General features: G+C 45.2%; 1 non-coding gene across 1 annotated transcript; it reads right to left on the reverse strand.

Annotated features, from left to right (window-relative positions):
- Window positions 1-1,247: 1,247 nt before the first annotated feature.
- On the reverse strand, window positions 1,248-1,319 carry Trnae-uuc. Its single transcript has one exon. It is a non-coding gene; the product is annotated as a tRNA-Glu (tRNA).
- Window positions 1,320-22,935: the final 21,616 nt, after the last annotated feature.

Raw genomic sequence — 22,935 nt, forward strand, 5'->3', positions numbered from 1 at the left:
CTATTCAAAAGCTGCAAGTGGAGCTGTGGCTCACAGCCTTCAGCAAACAAATCTAAGAGCCAGCGCCCAGGCCCCGGGGGTTCAAGCCCCAGGACCCAAACAATGAAACTCACAAAGACAAACCCACAGCCCTGGAATTGGTGGGCTGGGTACTTCGGACCATACTAGAGAGTTTAGAGAAAGAAAATAAGAAAACCAACCACTTACTTACGCCTTTAAGCTCTCAACTGAAAATGTTGTCAGAGGACAAAGGATCCTTTTTTTTTTTTTTTTTTTTTTTTTTTGGTTGGTTGTGGGGCTTGAACTCTGGGCCTGGGCACTGTCCCTGAGCTAAAGAGCTCAGGGCAAGCGCTCTACCACTTGAGCCACAGGAGATGCTTCCCAGGATTCAGAATCTTGTAGGATGGCCTGCAGACAAGCCAATAAACTTTATAGCAGGAAGACATAAGAAATACAGAGGAGGCTGGGAGCTGATGGCTCACGTCTGTCATCCGAGCTACTCAGAAGGCTGAGATCTGAGGATCCCCGGTTCGAAGCCAGCCCCGGCTGGCAAGTCCATGAGCCTCTCTCTCTCTTATCTCCAATGAGCCACCAGAGAACTGGAAGTGGCGCGGTAGCCTTGAACCAGAGATCTCAGGGACAGCTGTCCAAGCCCTGAGTTCAAGCCCCATGACCCATCCAATCAATCAATCAATCAAATAATAGCTTGAATCCTATTCTGGATAGATCTGAGAGAGCCTCACAGGTTTCCTCCACCTTTGAGAACTGGACTTTGCCAGGGTTGTTGACTGCAACCTAACCACCAGTGTGATTCTAACCCGGAGGCAGCTGCCCTAGCTGCCCTGCCTCAGTTTCCCCGAGTGTTCTCCTCCACTCAAGTCCGCCAAAGCTGTGTTTTCCCTGGGAGATCCGCCTGTGATTCACACCCCTTCAGTGCCCTGGGCCTAAGGGCCGCCTGCCTCTGCACCCGGGTTCTGAACCCCTCCCGGGAGGACACTTGGTGGGAGCAGAGTTGAGTCTAATAGGCTGGCAACCAAACACTTACCAATGACTATAAGACTTCCAATAAATCACAGGCTGGCAATAAGCACAGACGCGTGACTCGGCAGGCCGACTTTCCCGCACTCTGAATTAATAGCTGTTTTGGGGTCCCTGCCGCGATCAGAAAGGGTTTATACGATCACCCCAAGCGGTGTCTATTTAATCAGGAGCTAAATATACCGGGCAGCATTTAAAAACTACTGAGATTCCCACACCGGGAGTCGAACCCGGGCCGCCTGGGTGAAAACCAGGAATCCTAACCGCTAGACCATGTGGGAACCGACGAAGGAGGCGCGCAGTCAGAGTCAATTGAATCATTCCTAGGTGCTTCCGCCTCCTCGGCTAGGCCCCGCCCCGGCGGCGGGCCCGACCTCTGCGCCTGCGCAGTTCCGCCGTTGGCCTGGCGGGCTTGGCGGAGTTCTGCGCCCTAAAGCCGCGGCTGGCTCTTTGCTTTTTTCTGGGTTCTGGGCCCCGCCTGGGCCTTCAGCTGCCTCTGGGGTCCCCACACCCTGGCCCGTGGGAGCCGCACCTCAGCACCTGGCTTGCAGGAGGCAGGCCCAAGTTTCCAGAAGTCTCTGGAGAGAGGCTTTGCCATGGTTCGCGTGGCGCCGAGCCCCGAGCCCCCACGGGTCGCCGAGCCGGGCGGGGGCCCCGGGTCTCGCAGCCCGGGGTGTGGCGAGGGGGCCTTCGCGGGGCATCTCGGTCCGGGCGCCCGCACTTCACCGCGTCTTTGCTTAGGGGGGCGGCGGGGGGGGGGTTCTGAACGCGCCGAAAGTAGCCTGATGAGAACCCCCAGCCCGGCAGTGCTGGGGCTGCTCAAGGGGGGAAGGCCGGGCCAGGAAACCACTGCGGGAACCCCCCAACGTGGGTCCCCCTCCCCAGCGTGGGTCCCCCCACCCCAACGTGGATCCCCCCAGCGTGGGTCCCCGCACCCCAACGTGGATCCCCCCCAGCGTGGGTCACCCTCCCCAGCGTGGGTCTACCCCCCCAGCGTGGGTCCCCCTCCCCCAGCGTGGGTTCCCCCCCAGCGTGGGTTCCCCCCAGCGTGGCTCCCCCCAGAGGTTCCCCCCAGCGTGGGTCCCCCTCCCCCCAGCGTAGGTCTCCCCCCAGCGTGGGTCCCCCTCCCCCCAGCGTGGGTCCCCCCAGCGTGGGTTTCCTCCCCCCAGCGTGGGTCTCCCCCAGAGTGGGTCTCCCCCCAGCGTGGGTCCCCTCCCCCAGCGTGAGTACCCCCTACCAAGCATGTCCCCCCCCAGCATGGGTCCCCGTCCCCCAGCATGCCACCCAACCGTGGGTCCCTCCTACCAAGCATGTCACCCCCCCCAGCATGGGTTCCCCCACCTAGCATGGCCCCTCCCTCCTGCGTGGGGGGGGGGAAGGGGACACAGGGTCCAGTCACAAGTCCTGGGAGCAGGAAGCCATGCAGGACTGGCTGCTGCAGCTTGAGGAGCTGTGAGCGGAGCTGTGGGCTGTCACCCCAGACAGCTCACGCTGACACAAAGATCCTGTCCCTACAGAAAGAAAAGAAAAATGCAAATCCATTGTTTAAAAATAAGACAGACAGGAAGAGGAGGGAAGAAAGGAAGGAAGGAAGGAAGGAGGGGAGGAAGGAAGAAAGGAGGGGAGGAAGGAAGGAAGGAAGGAAGGAAGGAAGGAAGGAAGGAAGGAAGGAAGGAAGGAAATGCTGGGGGCAAGAAGGCCTGTTGAAAGTGCATGCTTTAAGATCTTACTTAGGGATGAGTTTATATGATTAGACACAAAACAGCCAAGCCCAGGAAGGGAAAAAAAATCTACACAGGTCCACCTCAGGATAACAACTTTCGGGTGAAGAATAAAGTAAGAAATGAAAATGCAAGCGGCTGGCTAGAAGGTAAACACGTGTACAACCCTTATACAAACTATCTATGAAGGACAAGCATCTATGCGGCATCTAGACAGGAAATGGAAACCTAACTAGAACGAGACACACCTTCCATGAAGGATGGCACCCAGAGGCTGAAAGGCATTGGAGAAAAGACCTGGGCCTTGCTGATTCACAGCTAGCATTTAGCCAAAAAGCAAAAGTATGAAAATGTCGAGCCTTGGCAAGTGTGTGTGTGTGTGTGTGTGTGTGTGTGTGTGTGTGTGTGTGTGTGTAGGGGGTGGGGAGAAAGCTCTTAGAAACTCTAAGCTCGACCTGGGAGGAAGACTGATGATTGTGATTCCTTCAATCTGCTTGTATTGTTCTGGGCTGGGGAGCCTGACCCAATCCAGGCGTGAAAGTGTGACAGGCAGCAGGTCCCTGGTCTCTGGTGGCTCACACCTGTCATCCTAGCTTCTCAGGAGGCTGAGATCTGAAGATCGAGGTTTCAAGCCAGGCCAGGCACAAAATCAGCCTCTTCTGACCCATTAACTAGCAGAAGCCAGAAGTAGAAGTGTGGCTCAAGTGGTAGAGCATGCCACCTTGTGTGGAAAAATCCATGCCAGATTACATGAGGATCTGAGTTCGAGCCCCACTATGGACATTGTAAAGCTTTTACTAGTCCACAATAGAAGAAAGAGATCAAACCACACATTTGAGGTTTACCTTTTCTCAAAAGACTCAAGCTTCAAGCTTGTGAGCAGCCAGGGGGAAACAGAACCCAGCCAAAAGGAAACTGTCCTGACGCAGAAATGCTGCAACAACTCTGCTGGCAATTGAAGCAAAATAATTTTTTTTAAAAGAAAGAAGTATTAAGTGTCAGAGGAAATTCAATTAGAGCACAAATGGGACTTCCTCAAATGTAAATGTCCTAAGCAAACTGGAAAGGTATTTCATCATTTCAGAACCGAAGCACCAAAGGAATGAAAATAATGCAAGAAAGGACATAAAAAGGGAGCGCAAGTTTTCAGAGCTATAACAAGCCAATAAGCAAGCAGTCCAAAGAGATAAAAATAAGAAGCTCAAAGAGATATAGTTAAATAATAAAAGGGGTGGGAATCTCTGTGAGGGAAAAGTCTTGAGTTTGCACATTGCAAAGACTTACTGAGGAGTAAAAAGATTAATTTGTAAAAAAAAAAAATCAATAAGAAGATGCCTAGCCTACCTTGTTTTGTAAGAAAAAAAAAAGACATTGTGAAGCCTAAGGAGAAAACTGCTTCATCTTTAAAAACAAAAGGCCACTTCACACTGAAATAAATAAAAATCAAATTCCAGTTCTATTCTCAGGCAGCAAACCTTAGCTGCTAGAGTATCAAATCCTGAAAGGGCTATCACGTATTTCAAAAAAAATTTTTTTAATTCTATTTTTTCAGGGCTAATGAACACATCTTTGAACGCACACTGAGAATATCTCATGCTTGAAGCTGAACCTCCATGACTTGTGACTGTCATCCCAGAGACTCAGGAGGCTGAGATCTGAGGATCATGGTTCAAAGTCGGCCTGGGCAGGAAAGTCAGTGAGACTCTTATCTCCAATTAATCATAGAAAAAGCCAGAAGTAGAGCTGTGTGGCTCAAGTGGTAGAGCGCTAGCCTTGAGCCAAAGGAGCTCAGGGACGGTGCTAGGCCCTGAGTTCAAGCCCCAAGATGGACTGAAAGAAAAAAGTGCAATACATATACATATATATAATACAATATGTATTATAAAATATGTGAGTATATATAGATATAATGATCAGCTCATAATTTTTGCTAATAATGTTTTGTTTGAAAAAAAGGAATTGTCTACCCCAAGTCTCCTCACTGAAGGGAACCCCAGGGGGGTCTTCTGCACCCCAGGTGCCCTGTCGGCCACCCCTTCTTGATCCTGACCCTGGTGGGCACAGCCTAGGCCCCCTCCCCTCCCCGCAGAACAGGCGCAGATGGAGGGTCCCAGGCCAGGCCCAGCTACCTGGGCTGGGCTCGCTGCGGGGAGGAGGCTGCGGGGCGAACCCGCAGGACGGTGCCATCTCCCTCCCAGGGTTTCTAGGAAGGAAATCCGTTGTTTGGAAGGCATCTGGGGGCCCAGAGGCTGAGACAGGACGTTGGGGTCGTTGGCGGGGTGGGGTGAGGTTCCGAGCGACTCGGGGACCTGCTTGGTCCTGCGCACCCCACCCTACCCGGTCCCCCTCCCGCCCCCACCCCCAGCTTCTCTGCGGAGAATATCCACTTTTGACAAGTGTTCCTGCTGGAAAATCCACGCCAGAGTACAAAAGAAATGAAATCAATCCTCCGGGGCTGGAAAACAAAGCCAAACAAAAACCACCCACCCCAAACCAAACCAAACCAGTGCCAGCGCTGGTGGCTCAGGCCTGTCATCCTAGCTACTCAGGGGGCTGAGGTCTGAGGATCAGAGTTCAAAGCCAGCCCAGGGCAGAAAAGCCTGTGAGACTCTTGTCTCCAGCAGACTACTCAGAAAAAGCTGGAAGTGGCGCTGTGGCTCGAGTGCTAGAGCGCTAGCCTGGAGCAAAAAGATCAGGGACAGCGCCCAGGCCCTGAGTTCAAGTACCACGACCAACCAAAAAAAAAAGTAGATGGGTTTTAATTTTTCTTGTTTATTTTACTTTTAATGAACACATCATAATTTGTGCATGTTTACAATGTGACGTTTGTATACCGGTGTGCAAGGATTAAATCAGGGTGTAATAACCACTCAGCTTCAGCATTTAGCATTTCTCTGTGATGATAAAAACTACTGAAAGTCTTGGGGTTTTTTTGGATGTGGGTTTCCATTGTACTTGTTTTTTCTTAACTTTTCTTTCTTTCTTTCTCCTTCCTTCCTTCCTTCCTTCTTTCCTTTCTTCCTTCTTTCCTTCCTTCCTTCCTTCTTTCTGTCTTTCCTTCCTCCCTTCTTCCTCCCTCTTCCCTCTCTCCTTCTTTCCTTCCTTTTTTCTTTTCCTTCCCTTCCTCTTTTCTTTCTTTTTTTCCTTCCTTCCTTCCTTCCTTCCTTCCTTCCTTCCTTCCTTCCTTCCTTCCTTCCTTCCTTCCTTCCTCCCTCCCTCCCTCCCTCCCTCCCTCCCTCCCTCCCTCCCTCCCTCCCTTCTTTCTTCTCTCCCTCTTAAATTTTTTTGTGTGCCAGTACTGGGGCTTGAACTTAGGGCCTGGGCACTGTCCTTTACTTTTTCACTCAAGGATGGCCCTCTACCACTTGCCACCCCCCCCCCCCCCCACTCCACGTCTGGCTTTTTGCTGGATAATTGGAGATAAGAGTCTCATGAATTTTTATTTTTATTTTTTTAAATTTTAGACTGGCTTAGAACCATCGTCCTCAGATGTCAGCCTCCTGAGTAGCTGGGACTACAGGAGTGAGCTGCCGGCACCAGCCATGATTTGGTTTCATGCTTCCTTGTGTTTTCCCTTTTTTGTTTTATTTCACAGGGTTGGTTTAATTGGTGATTTCATGGACTAATACGTTGGTGTTGCTGAGCTTCTGAAAGCTATGCGTGTGGGCTTATCTTATTGAAAGAAATTGTTTTTCCTCTTTATTATATTTTCTTCTAATTTCTTTGGGTTTATTGCTTGTACTTTTTCTGGGACTCATGAATGGAAACTTAATTTATTTGTAATCTATCGCGGAATCTAATCAATGCATTTAACAACGTGTGTCCTGAAAGTTTCTTCAGAACTTCCCTCACCCCGCAGGATTGAAGACAGAGCAATCTTATTTATTATTCAGCTGCAATTGATTTGCAATTTCTACTTTTATTTGATTTTCTCAAGAAAGGTTTTGTAAGTGTTTAGCCTTTCATTGTTTTCTAATGTTTTTCTTGTGTGTGTGTGTGTGTGTGTGTGTGAGCATAGGAGCACGCACACACACGCTAGTACTGGGGCTTGAATTCAGGCTGTGCACTCTCACTGTGTTGTTGTTGCTGGAGACAGTCACTCTACCATTTGAGGCACACCTTGAAGTATAAAGTCAACGGTGTCAGTCCTTAGGAGTCTGGTCTGTACTCGCTCTATAATATATATAACTATATATAATATAAATAGAAAGTACTTTGTACATGTGCATAAACATACTATAACTAAAAGATAACATAGTAGGTACATGTGTATTTACATATACATGCTATATATTTTAACATAGTTTATATAATCTACAATGTAAGTATATGAGCAATAATGTATTATATAAATGGCATTATACTTATATATTTATGTATATTTACCCACATTTTTATAGAGCTGACGGAGTGCCAGTCTACCCCCCTTGCCCAATAACACCCTTGCGGCTTTAGCGCCCTAATAAATGTTAATGTGCGTCCATGTGCACTATCATTTTTCTCTTTCAAGCTTTTATTTCTTATTGTCTCGTGAACTCTAGCGCCATTTTGTCAAACTTCAAAACAATCCATATCATACTGCAGTTTCCTTAAGTGTGCTCATTTGTCTTAATCTTGTTTCTGGAAAAGAATTGACATCTCCTTTATGGTATAAATAAAACCCAGAGGCATTCTTCTTGATAGCTTCTGGTTCTCACGTTATTCATTTTAAAATTTCAGTTGGCTAATCATGAAAATGCGTTAGAATATTCACTGAAAGTGGAGCACCTGTGACTCACGCCTGTGATCTGAGTTACTCAGGAGGCTGAGATCTGAGGATTGTGATTCCAAGCCAGCCTGGGCAGAAAAGTCCATGGTAGTCTGACCTCCAGTGAACCACCAAGAAGCCGGAAGTGGAGCCAGTACACTTGCACCAACCAACAAACAAGGCCTCAATTTTCTTTTTCTTTTGGTTGTCTTACTTTTTCAAAGCTTATATTTTGTCTGGGGTTTATTTGTTCCAAGGTGTGAGTTAGGAATGACAAAATAATTTTTTTATTTAATCCTTTTTCTTTATTGTCAAAGTGTGGTTACAGATTCATATGTAAGGCAGTGAGTACATTACCTCCTCCCTTGTTGTTCAACAAAATCTTTTTTTTTTTTTTTTTTGGCCAGTCCTGGGCCTTGGACTCAGGGCCTGAGCACTGTCCCTGGCTTCTTCCCGCTCAAGGCTAGCACTCTGCCACTTGAGCCACAGCGCCGCTTCTGGCCGTTTTCTGTATATGTGGTGCTGGGGAATCGAACCTAGGGCCTCGTGTATCCGAGGCAGGCACTCTTGCCACTAGGCTATATCCCCAGCCCCTCAACAAAATCTTTTACCTTTAAATATTGTTCAAATCAGTGAATTATGGCATTGTTTATTCTTTGTACTGATACTGGGACTTGAACTCCAGCACCTGGGCACTGTTGCTTAGCTTTTAAATTCAAGGTTGATGCTCTACCACTTGAGCCACAGCTCCACTTTTGGCTTTTTGCTAGTTAATTAAAGGTAAGAGTCTCACAGATTTTCTTACCTGGGGCTGGCATCAAGCCCTGACTTTCAGATCTCAGCCTCCCGAGTAGCTCGGATTACAGCTGTCAGTCACTACTGCCTGGCTAGAATGATTTTTTTAAATTGTTATAATAAAGGTGATGTACAGAGGGCTTACAGTTCCGTAAGTCAGGTAAAGAGTACATTTCATTTTTTGGACAATTTCACCCCATCCCTTGCAGATGTGAGCCTAGTGGTGGGGTGAAATGTCTGCAGATCCCCAACTATTGGGAACCCCCTCCCCCCAGTCTCTGTGTGTTTTTTCTATTCTCCTGCAAGGACATCAAAGTTCCCATTTTAGAGAAAGCCTGGGGCCTTCACCAGGAAAACTGGCTCCATCCCCTTCACTCTCTCAGTGCAATTCCAGCACAGATGAACCTGTCTGATTTGCATACCCGCCCTATTTTTCTCTCGGATTGGCTCCTCTCCCTCCAATAGCACTGCAGCATCCATGCTGGAGGCCCTGTGTGGGTCCAATCAGCACCCAGATGTCATGACAGGGGGCGTGGCCTCAGGAAGGAGGGTTAGGATTACAGGGGTGATATTTGATTGTAATGGATTTTTTTAAGTAAATAAGAATGAACCCTATTAATCCTGGTTGTAAAAACGGACACTATAAAAGAGCAGAAATAAAGAGGTAAAGGGACTCCCAACTATCAGAGGCTCATGTTAGGGAATGTCAACCATTCTGGGAATGTTCCATGAACCTCCATGAGGGTGATAATTTAAGTATCGCTTTGTGGGAGAAAAGTCTGAGTAGTGAAGCTTCCACTTCAACAGGGCTGTGGAATTACAATCCTGGAAGGCCACAGGCTCCCGTCATAATCTAATGTCACCACCAAGCCTGCCAAAGCCCCCAGGGTCCTTTCCCAGCCATCAAATTATAGATGTCAAATACATCCGGGCCATTTTCTCCAAAACATCTCACAGAAATTACCAGAAGATGCCAAGGATGACTTCCTCCCGTTGAAATGCCTCAAACAAAAAGTGTTTAAAAATAATTTTTTTTAAAGGATGATTAAAAATAGCCATGGACTTGGTAAGGCAACAAAGCTATCATGACTCAGAATCTGGCCTGCAATTAAGGCTTTCCAAAAGGTTGCAAATTGCTGACTTCTTCACCAATTTCAAATCTTGCCTCTACTAGTTCTACTGGCAGAAGGCAGGCTATTCAGAGGGACTATCTTTACATGGTAAGATTCCCCCATGAGGAGAGAGATTTGTTCTGTGCCTATAAGTAGGTGTGGCTCCCTTCGCATCTGACAAGAGCTCCCCCTTTCAATGTCCAGGCCCTCGGCGCTCTCCAGAGCACATTCAACGGTCAGGTGAGCAGCTTGTACTGTCCCAAGGTTCAACATGGTGGTGATGGGTATGAGATGGTTATGGGCATGGTGGGTATAAGCATGCATCGTTACAGCTCCCATGTGGAGGGCCATTGCTGTAGGTCACAGGAGCTGAATCATGCTGGTCTGTGCAGCAAAAGAGCCAAGGAGTAGCATCCAGGCTGTGGGTTCATGCCCCAGTGTTGGCACAAAGCAAATCAGCAGAACAACAACAGCAAACAACAACACAACAGCACAGCTACATGCTGTTGCTTTGCTGAATGTTTCGAAGACATCCTGAAGGCAGTCTATGGATCTGATAGACAAGGAGCTGGACAAGCATTTAAATTGTGTTTCCCGTCAAAGGAGGATTTATTTCGGCACCTAGGAAAATGAGTTTTTGATGTGGTTAAATCGGTTGTGCTTCACTGACTAGCCAGTTCAGTATAATCCCCTTGGAAAATGATTATAGAAAACATTATCTTGAAGACCCAGATCATGGACTTTATATAATTGTAGATAGGGATTTCTTTACATGGCTCTAAAAATTAGAACAAGGACCTTTTTGCAAAGCAAGCACACACACACACACACACACACACACACACACACACAGAGCCCAACAAATGTCAAGTGGACTGTTTCCCGTGGAGTCCTTCCCAGGAGAAAGAACTTACTCAGGGTTCTTTTTAATTGCCTGGCAGCATCGTTCAGTTCCTACTGTCCAAGTGGATCTCCTTGTGGGACTTGGCTCCTCAGCCAGCCCTGAAATCTCCGCATCCATAACTCCAAGCCATCATCCAGGCCGCCCCGTGGGGGCCACTCATACCTTAAGATCCTGAACTCGAAGGCCAAGCGCAAGGTCCCTGGCCTGATTGCAGGGACAGTCGGGGCATCTGGATCATCACTGGTCAGTTTCAACGTCATGTGGAAAAGTTAACATTGAGGGTCCCTCATTTTTTTCCTCCCTCCCTTCCTTTTCCTTTTATCCTCCATTCCTCTCTTCCTCCCTCCTTCCTTTCCTTCTCCTTTCTGTCTCTCTCCTTCCTTCCTTCCTTCCTTCCTTCCTTCCTTCCTTCCTTCCTTCCTTCCTTCCTTCCTCCATTTCTTCTTTCAAAATTTCTCCCTCCCTCCCTCCCGCCCTCCCTCCCTCCCTCCTTCCTTCCCTCCCTCCCTTCCTTTTCTTCTCTTTGATTATGTTGTTGCTTATCTCTTTATATTTTTACTTCTACTTTTGTTAATTGTTATTATAAAGATGATGTACAGAGAGATTACAATTACATAAGTCAGTTAAAGGGTACATTTCTTTTTGGGAGAATGTCACCCCTTCCTTTTTCCTTCCTTCCTTCTCTGTCTCCCTTGCTCCCTTCTTCCTCCTTCCTTCTATCCCTCCTAGTTCCTTCCTTCCTCCTTTATTTCTCCCTCCATCCCTTCTTCCTTTGTTTCTTTCTTTCTTCCTCCCTCCCTTCCTTGTCCTTGCTCGGTAGCCAGTAGCCCAAGTTAACTTCAACCTCATCCATCCTTCTGTCTCTGTTTCCCAATGCTGGGATTACAGATGTGCACTGCAAAACCCTTCCCTAGTCAGCTTTACTACAAGCATTACTTTAACTCATTAAAAAAAAATTGAGCATATGGCTGGCCTCTGAGATCTCATTGAGCTAGATAAGATAGCTAGGAAATAAGATCATTAAGATTCTCACATCCTGCTTTACCAAACACATTTTATATTGTCATTGAGATATACGATGTCCATTGCTTTATGAAAACTGTTGGCAGGGTCCAGATACCTCACTAGGCTTGGTGTGGTCCATGGTTTCAACACAAACAATCTGTGCATTCGGTACAAGTCAGTGCCGAACCAGGCTTATGCCAGACACTAGCGGCTCCCATCCATAATCCTAGCTATTCAGGGGGCAAAGGTCTGAGGACTATGTATGGTTCAAAGCCAACCTGAGCATGAAAGTCTGTAAGACTCTTATTTCCAGCTATTCTCTAAGAAGCCAGAAGAGGAACTGTGGCTCAAGTGGTAGAAGGCCAGCCTTGAATGAAAAAGCCAAGTCAGGATGCAGGGCTCTGAGTTCAAGTTCCGGCACTAGCACAAAACAAAAATGGACTTAATTTGTCCTAATCTAGAGCTCACCTATACCACCAGTATACTTGAAAACTCAGCCAAATAGTCACGATAGTTAGTAATATGAAAGTAGAAGAATTAAATGAATATTCTGTCAAGAAAATCCATAGCTGTACTGAAGAGAAAAAGAAAATAATGATTTCTCCAAAAGTGTCCCTTCTGGTATATTTCTTAATTACATCTAAGCTTTTAAAGATTAGTCAAAAACAAAATCTTCACCAGCGTTCAATGATTTCTTACTGATTCTCTTAGAAGGAATCGTTAACATTTTTCTTGAAAAGGAAGTCTATAATAAATGTGTGAAGCTATTTTTAGGGACCTCTTTTGGAGCTCAGGAAGATCTTCATTTCACAGAATAATTTTCAAGGGAAAACTTGGCCTGGACACCAGCAGGATGCGAATTCATTGAGATAAATCTGTATAGCGTTTGTGTGAAGGCAAGTGACAGGCCGTAGCCTGCCTGGCTCGTACAAAAGGATTTCAGTCTCAGAGGATGAATGATGGCCTTGCTAGTTCTGAGACTTTAGAGAATAACTCATTGTAGTGATTTCTTCCAATGACAGATCAACCATCATCAGAATGGTTCCCTGAGCCCAGAGATTAAACCGTATCTTTTTCTAGGAGTAAGAATTCCTAAGGATAAGTTAACAAACTTAAAATTAAGACTCGTCTAGGTTGAAGATTATTATGGGGCAGTCCTGGGGGACAGCTGAGTACTTTAATTTGCCTTGTTTTCAGATCTCCACGCTTCTATGAGCTAGCCAGAGCTAGAACTAAAGACAGGTCTTTTGAGTTGATTGATATGAATGAATTCCCCTGGAGCACTGGGTAGCAGAAGTTTGCCTTCACTGAGCGCATTCTCGATCTTAGACAAGAAGTTGAGAAGTGACGCGGTGAATCTCCTTTTGATTGTGATAAATGATTTAAAAAATCCTATATGTCAGCCAAGTACAATGGCTCATGACTGTAATCCGAGATACTCAGGAAGTTGAGAATGGGGGATGATCTTGGCTCAAGACCAGCTTAGGCCAAAAGGAAAAAATAAATCTAGACGCTCTCATATCCACCAATAAGAAGCTGGGCATCATTTGTCATCCCAGCTGTATAAACGGATAAACAGGAAGATCACAGGCTAGGCCAGACCAGGCAAAGAGCAAGAGCCTACTTGAAAAACAAGGAAAGTAAAACCAACTGGGGTATGTGTGGCTCAAGTGTTAAGAGTCTCTGCTTTGGAAAAGCAGGTGCAAATCTGAAATGGGAACCTAACTATACCAGTTCAAATCCTGTGTCTGGTATTCCCTTACTATTTGTGGCCTGGACAAGTTACTTTAGCTCTAAATTCCACTTTGGTTTTCTCTGGAATCATTCAGTAGCACTCTCTTGTTTGTGTGGTTGGGAGAATTAAATGCACTGTGCCTACAAGGTACTCGCCATGCAGTGAACTTCATGGTTTCAGGTGGAAACCCTTGAGTTCCTTGCATTTTTTGTTGGTGTTGGTCATGGGGCTTGGATTTGGTACCTGGACCCTGTCCCTGAGCTCTTTTGCCCAAGGCTAGCGCTCTACCACTTTGAGTCACAGCCCCACTTCCGGTTTTTTGGTGGCTCATTGGAGATAAGAGTCTCCAGGATATTTCTGCCTGGGCTGGCTTTGAACCTCAATCCTCAGATTTTTAGCCTGCTGAGCAGCTAGAATTCTAGGCAGTGGGGGCCTGGCTTTTTTTTGTAAGACTTTTCTTCTAATTTTTTTTTGGATGTAAGTTTTATTTATTTGCCTGACACTGGTGGCTCACAACTATAATCCTAGTAACTCAGGCTTGATCCTCACAGAGGATCAAGGTATGAAGCCATTTCAGGAAGAAAAGTTTGTGAGACTCTTACCTCTAATAAACTATCAGAAAGATAGTGCTCAGGCCCTGAGTTCAAGCCCCATGACTGCTAAAAAATAAGTGTCACCTTGGCTGGGTAATAATCTTTTTAATCATACCAGGTGTCAGATCTTATCATTGTTTCAAAAAGATCTATTGAAATAACCATTATTTTTTTCATTCTGTTAAGGCAGCAAATAATTGAATTTGTGTGTGTGTGTGTGTGTGTGTGTGTGTGTGTGTGTGTGTGTGTGTGTGTGCTGGTACTGGGATTTGAACTCAGGACCTCATGTTCTCACTTGGCTTTTTTGCTCAAGGCTCTACCACTCTACCACTTGAGCCATACCTCCACTTCTGGCTTTTTGCTAGTTCATCAGAGGCAAGAGTCTCACAGATTCTTTTTGCCTGGGCTAGATTTGAATTGTGGTCCTTAGATTTCAGCCTCCTGAACAACAAGGATTACAAACATGAGCTAAATCACTTGCCTTCAGTCAGTCTTGAACTCCTGGAATAAATAAATAAACCTGCCTTGTGAAATTGCTTTTTTGGGTGGTGTCAGATCATACTAGCTATTATCTTGTTTTAATTTTTCCAGCTAAATTTATGAGCAATTTGGACCTGTAATTTTCTTTTTTACTCATTTTACCCCTGTCAGAATTTGGAATGAAGGTTATTCTGGCTTTATATCTTAAAAGGAAGTTTTTTTTTTTTCTTTCTAGTCCTAGAAAGAATTAGGCAAGATTGGTGGGTTGTATTTCTTAAATTCATCACAAAATGAACCGGTAAAGCCAGCTGGGCCCAGAGTTTTCTTTGTGGGAAGATTTATAATTATAGTTTCAGATCCCCTAATAATTATAGGATTGTACATTTTCTATTGTTAGTAGTGTTTTTCTGTTGTTTGTCCATTTTATTCAAATTTTCAAACATTTTAGCATTAGCATTGTATAATTTACTCATATGACATATCTTTTTGATGTCCTCACATAAAAATACAATGATATTTGTAACTACTTTTTCATACTTCCTGCTATGTTTCATTTGTTTTTTTTTCTTTTTTTGTTGGGGGGAGGGTTGTCCTGGAGCTTGAACTCAGGGCCTGGGCCCTGTCTCTAAGCATTTTTGCTCAAGGCTATCTCTTTACCACTTGAACCACAGCTCCACACCTTGTTTTTTGGTAGTTAATTGGAAATAAGAGCCTCATGGACTTTCTTTCCCAGGCTGGCTTTGAACCACAACTCCAAAATTTCAGCAGCTAGGATTACAGGCATGAGCAGTAGTACCCAGCTTTCTGCCACTCTTTTCTTGATCAGTTTCACCTAGAATTTGTTGTTTTTAGTCCTTGTAAGAACTGTTTGATTTTTCTATCATACATTTATTTATTTCTACTAGATTTGTTCCTACATTTGTCCTTATTGCTTCTTTCCTTCTTCTTTAGGGGTGGCAATTGCTATTTTTCCTGAAGCTTTTTAGTTATTATAATGGGAGCTGAGCGTGCAGGTGAATATCTGTAATTCCAGCGATTGGGAGGACAAGGTAGAAAGATCACAGGTGAAAAACCGATTTGAGCTACACAGCAAATTTTAGACCACGTAGGAAACCCTGTCTCAAAACAAAACGAAGACAAACACAAATTTCTTAGAATGAGCCAATTCGTTTTTAGTGTTCCATTATTTTTCCCCTATAAGTTGCCCTCTAGGCTTAGATATTGCTTTTATCCTTAAAGTTTATGCCTTAAAACTTATTCTGTATAATTACAGTTTCATGAAGCTGGAAGAGCTCTGCTTTATGGCGGATTTTGTTAAATAACCTACAAGTGCATGGAAAGCACGCATATCCTGTGTGTATCGATGTTGTGTTCCATGCACGAGTTAATTGAAAATTGAATTCATTAATATTGCTGTCCAAACTTTTCATTCATGCCCTCATTATCTTATTTTCCTTTTCTTTTCGAGTGTAGGTGTTTTCTCTCTGAAAGAGTAACATGATACATTCTTTCACTATTAGAGATTTAAAGATTTTTTTTTCTTCTAATGTTCTTATTTTTTTCTTTATGAGTTTCTTTTCTTCTTTTTAAATTGTCATTGTAAAGCTGATGTAGCGCGGGACCGCGGGGTTGAAGTTACGTAATCAGGTAGAGTACATTTCTTTTTGGACAATTTCATTCCTTCCCTTGCTCTCTCCCAGTCTTTATGAGTTTGGAAACTATATTATAAAATGCCTTGAAGTCTAAAATCGATAGGTTGTCGTGACAAGCTAGACTTTTATTCTTATATTTTGCCATAAAGCCTTGTTTTTCAGACACTGTAATAGATGCATTTCTGTTTGTGCACTGCTAGCATGGAATATCTTTTTCAATCTTTAAAATGATTTTTCTTAAAGTTGGATTTTAGATCTGGGTGCTGTCGGCTCACACCTGTGATCCGGCCTACTCGAGAGGTTGAGATCTGAGGACTGTGGTTTGAAGCCAGCCTGGGCAAGGAAGTCTGTGAGATGATCATCTCCAATGAACCATCAGAAAACCCAAAGTGGAGCCGTGGTTCAAAGTGGCAGAGCACTAGCTTTGAGCACAAAGAGGGCAGTGCCTAGGCCCTAAGTTCAAGCGCCACAACCAACATCAAAAGAAGACTCTCTAGGTGCTACCTTGTCCAAGGCCATCTCTTGGCCTGGGTACTTAACTTTTCAACAACAGAATTAGAAAGAAGAAAATGTATGCTTTGGCTTGGGGCTGAGTCATACTGTTAATTAGTATGTACACACAAGTTCACAGCTCAGAAAAACTCCTTGCCCAATGCACCCGGCTCTTCCTGCAGACAGATGTGCCCCGTGTGTGTGTGTGTGTGTGTGTGTGTGTGTGTGTGTGTGTGTGTCCACCCGTGTGGGTATATAATTAAAGTTGTCTTTAGCAAAAACCTGCAATCACCTTACAGCCCGTGGAGGCAGCGAAGCGGTCCAGCAAGCCTGTGCTTAGCCATGTCTCACCCAGTCAGAAGTGGGCTTAAGGTCTCCTTTCTTCCCCTCTATTTCAGGAAATGTTTCCATGCATGGAGAAGTCAACAGGCACACACACAAAAATAAAAGTTGATGTTTCTGGGGGTGTGAGTTACAACTTGGGCAAAACAATTTGCTGCTGGGAGCTGGCGGCTCACACCTGTAGCTACTTAGGGGTTGAAATCTGAGGCTCGCAGTTCACAACCAAGGCAGGAAAGTCTGTAAGGCTCTTACCTCCAGTGAACCACTAAAAAACCGGAAGTGGAGCCGAAGGGCTCAGGGACAGCACCCAGGTCCTGAGCCCAAGCCCGCAACTGAAAAATAAATAAAATTTCCGAAGGGTTGGCTGTGTTCTCTTGATGCCCGGGCAGCCTCTCTGAGCCACACAACACAGCATGCAGATCTTCTTAGCAAGTGAGCAGCCGTGTCAGGGTTCAGACTTGGGACCGGTCGTGATGTTGCACAGGAGGGAGGTAATCCGAGCCTGAGGCAGGAAGGCGGCATGAGGTGCATCTCAGACACATCACTGACCATGAACTTGGCCCGGCTTGCCCAGACATTTGGCGGCTCCCATCTCCAGTCATAAAAGGTGAACATTAGCATCTACCCCACAAGGCATGCCTGAGGATTCAACCCAAACCACCCCAACCAAACCTAACACGCCAAAGTGGGGCACTGGTGGCTCACACCTGTAATCCTAGCTACTCAAGTGATAGAGCATCAGCCTTGAGGCATAAAGGTAAGGGACATCACCGGGCTCTGAGTTCAAGACCTAGGGCTGGCACACACACACACACACACACACACACACACACACGACAGAATCTCCTCTTACGATTAGGGAGATGGTGAAGAAATGTGGACAGCAGTCGCAAGCCTTGGATGCACCATTGGGCTACCTCCGGGTGCTTTGTGTTGCTTTGGAGTGTTCAGACTTTCAGACCTCAGTTCACCTCTCCCGCAGCAGTCCTGGCCTGAGTTCACAGGGCCCTCCCCGGGGCGTGATGTGAGAGGGACCCAGAGCAATTTGCCACTGAGCAGTCTTGAGCAGGCACCTGTATCTGAACACATGCAGAACAGAGAATACACAGCAGGGTGGCATTTTTTTCTGTTGTTGTTTATTTGTTTCCAAAAATGATAAACAGCTGGAATCGGGGTAGATAATCAAGTGTGGCATGATAATGCCATTGTGGAGAGCCAGATTCAGACTATGGCAGGAGGAACTGTGTTAGGCTGACAACACAGGGACAGAAAGAACAGTTTTAAAGTGATGAAATTACACTTATTAAACAGAGACACTATTTTGGGCACCACACTCTGTTTTGATGGGGAGCCAAAAGCCAGATGGTACGAAGCAGATTGCTGGACTAGAGTTCCCTAAAAATGGCTCCTGACTTAGGATCTGGAATCCTTCGATATGCCCCACGCTTACCACCCATTCTACCTGCTCTGCTCTGATATACTTTGCATTTCCAGCGACTTCAAAGGTTTAGGAGCTCAATACTAGCAGAAATGGAGTCGGATGGTAAAAATGGGCAAGAAATCACTCTTGGATGCAAGATCTCTCTCTCTCTCTCTCGTTTGGGAAGATTAGAAGTGGATGGGGAGGAAAAGAGATGGTGAGGAAGGGAATAACACAGAAATATATTGTATCTATGAATGAAGAGAGCAAAAAGACACTCCCTCGAAGCTGTTGAGTAATAAATGATGGGGAAAAGGAGACTAAGAAGGTCAACCTGATTAAAGCACTGTATAGGAATAAGGGAAATACCAGGGTGAATCTCCTTCAAACAGTTGATTAAAAAAAAAATGAGTGATGGAAGCTGGGCACTGGTGGCTCACACCTGTCATCCTAGCTACTCAGGAGGCTGAGATCTGAGGATCATAGTTCAAAGCCAGCCTGGGCAGTCAAGCCTGTGAGAGTCTTATCTCCACCAAACTTCCAGAAAACTGGAAGTGGGGGGTGTGACTCAAAGTGGTAGAGTACTAGCCTTGAGCAAAGAAGCTCAGGGACAGCACACAGGTCCTGAGTTCAAGCCCTACGAATGACCAAAAAAAAATACTAAGGAACAGTGCTCAGGCCTAGATTCAAGCCCCAAGCCCCAGGGCTCTCTCTCTCTCTCTCTCTCTCTCTCTCTCTCTCTCTCTCTCTCTCTCCTCTCTCTCTCTCTCACACACACACACACACTTTTCAACAGGAGTCACAACATGAGAACAAGAGTAACGGCAACTTACTAGTCACATGTCTAGGCCTCCTTTATCACTAACTATATGGCTGAGTTAGACAGCAATTCCACTAAGTTCTCTGAATTCCAAGTTGTCTAACCATAATATCATCATGCACTATGACACAAGAGCACTTTAGTCCACAATGGGCCAAAATGTGCTGGTGGTTCCATAAGACCATAAGATTATAATGGAGTTGAAAAATCTCATAGCACCTAGCCACGGTAACTACCCACATGTTTCTGGTGACGCTGTTTCACGCAAAACCCCAATTCTGCCAATTGAAGGATCAAATTACATCGTACGTATGCACACATGGAAATGTCAGCGTGGATCTTCTTGCCGCCATGAGCAAACCAATACACACCCAAAGGAAAATATACAGCAGAGACAGTTACATGCAAGACATTGTACTGATCATGATAATAAATGATTGTGACTTCTTTATGTGTTTGCTCTACTTCTTATTGTCATTTTCGTCTCCTCCAACTTGGAATACGCCCTGCTAGACTGGCAGTAGTCTCTTCTATTTTCTGTTTACTGCAGCCGTTGATTCTATCAAGAGCTTCACATTGGGTGACTGACAGACTCCTTCCATCTAGATTGGCAGTAATGAAATTACCTAAGCAAGTGCTCCCCGGAACGCAGCCTGGTTGCTAAGCAACTTGCGTCTGTTTTGGTAAATAAATACGCTCTCCAGTGACCTTACATTGGTAACCGTAAAGCTGATTTTTTTTTTATTACAAAAAAGAAAATAGTCTGAAGTACAGAAATGTTGAGAGAATTATATCATAATCATCAATGCAAGTTGGGTGCCGGCAAAGCTTTTCTGAGGAAAGCTGGGGATTATATTTTGTAGGCTTTGTGATGCGGAGTCTCTGCTAGTCTAGTGCAAAAGCAGGTAGAGATGGGATGTAAATGAGGGGGGTGAGCTGGGCACCGGTGGCTCACACCTGTAATCCTAGCTGAGATCTGATGATAGAGGTTTAAAGTCAGTCTGGATAGGAAAGTTCATGAGACTCTTATCTCCTCTTAACCAGGAAAAAAAAAAAAAAGCCAGAAGTGGAGCTTTGGCTCAATGGTAGAGTGTTATCCTTGAGTAAAAAAAGCTAAGGGAGAGCACCCTGAGTTCAAGCCTCATTACTGACACTCGACAGAAAGATAGATTGATGACAGATAGGTAGACAGACAGACAGACAAGCGTGAGTGTGTCCTAGTAAAGGTTTAGAAACATTGAAATATGAAATTCATATAGTTTTCACATGTTGGAAAATACTATTTTTCAGTCATTGGACATTTTCAGTGGATAAAATAGGCAATTGGCCAGCACTATTTCATAGGCTGTGGTTTGGTGAACCTTTGCTCTGAGCTTACAGAACATTAGCGAATGTGTACCTTATTTTATGTATAAGCCATTTAAGTACAAAATACAGCATCTCCTTAACTCTAAATATGTAAGCATACATTGCTGAAGAATTAAGGACATTCGTCTTACCCAACTATAAGACCATGCTCATAGGTGAGAAAATGATCGATAAGGCTTGCATCTTATTTAACTTGTAGAGTAGCTTGAATTTTACTTAGTGTCTCCAAAAGACCTGAATGTTTTCACTCCAGTTAGAATATGCTGTTTACTTACCACTTCAGGATTTTATGAGACATATCAGTTCTTTAAAACTTGTAATAGTGATACTTTTTCTGGTTCATAATATCTTTTTTTCTTTATCTTTCTTTCCTTCCTTATTCTTCCCTTCCCTTCCCTTCCCTTCCCTTCCCTTCCCTTCCCTTCCCCTTTCCCTTTCCCTTCCCTTCCCTTCCCTTCCCTTCCCTTCCCTTCCCTTCCCTTCCCTTCCCTTCCCTTCCCTTCCCTTCCCTTCCCTTCCCTTCCCTTCCCTTCCCTTCCCTTCCCTTCCCTTCCCTTCCCCTCCCTCTCTCCCCTCCTTTCTTTTTTTGTGTGCTGGTACTATGGGTTGAACTCAGAGCCTTTCACCCTTACTTGGCTTTTTTTGCTCAAGGCTCATTCTCTATGATTTGATCCACACTTGCAGTTCTGGCTTTTTTTTTTTTTTTACTGGTTAATTGGAGATAAGTTTCTCACAAATCTGTTAGCCCTGGCTGGCTTTGAACTGAGATTCTCAGAACTCAGCCTCCAGAGTAGCTAAGATGACAGGCATGAGCCATGCTAGTGTCCAGCTACAATCTCTATATTTCAAGGCAGAATAGTCATCTTGTAAAATGTCTAACGTGCTGGCACCATAGGGTTTTCTATCCTTGTTGAGGATTTAATGTATTTCTCTATTTTTGAGCAGTTTCAGAATGACTTTGGAAAGTTAGGTCTGGATAACTTTGTAGACTCAGCAAACATTTTTGGCAAGAAGGCAGCAGCCGTAATGCTGGGCGCTTCACATTTTCGACCTCACTTTGAGAAACGTACCATCTGCTTGTCCCAGGTGGAGGCTGGCAGACTCTCCATCATGTAGTTTCACCCGCGAGTCATTGCTGTAGGATCTCTGGCAACTAGTGAATTCCATTCCTCATCTAGTCTTCAAACAGTTTCTAGCATTCAGCAGTCAGTACCAGAATCAAATATAGCACTGGAACATTGTTTGAATTATTCTCATTATTTGTGGTCCTGTGATTTGAAGAGACTTAGTTATTTCAGAAGATTTCAGCGGAGCACTCCTGGTTCCTGCATGGAATCCTAGCTACTGTGGAAGCTGAGATCGGAGGATCCTGGTTCTAACCCAGCTCAGGCAGATGAATCTGAGAGACTCTTATCTCCAGCTAATCAGTAAAACAACAACAAAAACCTGAAAATGGAGCTGTGGATCCTGTAGTAGAGCACCAGCCTTGAGAAGTAAAGGCTAAGCAAGAGCGAGAGGACTTGATTTCAAGTTCCAGTAATAGCTTAAAACCAAAAACAACAATAACAACAAACGAATCAAACAAACACAAAGCAAAGGATATACTTATCTCTTTGTGCTCCTTGAGCACTGAAAATCTTGTAATTATCTTCATAAAATTATTTCCCTGGAAGGATATTTTTAAATGCCTTTAGTGGTTAGCTTTCTCTCCTCTCTCTCTCTCTCTTTTTTTTTTTTTGCCAGTCTTGGGGCTTGAACTCAGGGCCTGAGCACTGTCCCTGGCTTCTTTTTGCTCAAGGCTAGCACTCTACCACTTGAGCCACAGCGCCACTTTGAGCTTTTTCTGTTTATGTGGTGCTGAGGAATCGAACCCAGGGCTTCATTCATATTAGGTAAGCACTCTACTGCTAAGCCACATTGCCAGCCCCTGCTTTCTGCCCTCTTGTCACTAAAGAACTCCAGGAAACTTCTGAGACACCTCTCGCTGGTTTCCTTGTGAGGTTGTTAACTGAAGCAGAAAGCCCTGAGTGGCCTGGCACCAGTGGCTCACGCCTGTCATCCTGGCTACTCAGGAGGGTGAGATCTGAGGATCGCTGTTTGAAGTCAGCCGGGGCAGAAAAGTCTCTGTGAAACTCTTATCTCCAATAAACGACTCAAAAAAAGTTGGATGTGGCTCAAGTGGTAGGGTGCTAGCCTTGAGCACAAAGAGGCTCAGGAACAGCAGCTAGGCCCTAAGTTCAAGCCCCAGGACAGGCAAAAGAAAAAAGAACAAAAATCCCGGAGTAGCCTCAGGGAGAGGGTCCTCTGTCACTTGCCCTGGAGAAACTCACTTGGGAAGAAAACCATTTTCTCCAGGAGGTGGAGGGAGGGGCGGGAAGGATGTCCTGCAGTGATTGGGTCCACGTTCTGGGGGGCGGGGCTCCCATTGGAGCCACCTACTGATTCTCCACAAGCAGACAAGACACCCAGACTGGATTTCTGCTTCTTCCTGTTCTTTGTACTCAGGCCAGTGAAACAGCTGATTTTTTTTTTTTCTCTCCTTGTGGTCATTTTTTCCCTCCTGTCTTCAGCAACATGGGCGTTTCCTGCTCTTCATTCAGTGCTGAACTAGGTGGGTACAAATCAGAAACAAGCAAAATGTGAGAACTGTGACTCCAGGAAATGGATCTCTAAAGTATTTTAATACACACACATACACACGGACATGCACA

The sequence above is a fragment of the Perognathus longimembris genome, chromosome 20, assembly GCF_023159225.1.
Source record: "Perognathus longimembris pacificus isolate PPM17 chromosome 20, ASM2315922v1, whole genome shotgun sequence".
Lineage (NCBI taxonomy): Eukaryota > Metazoa > Chordata > Mammalia > Rodentia > Heteromyidae > Perognathus > Perognathus longimembris.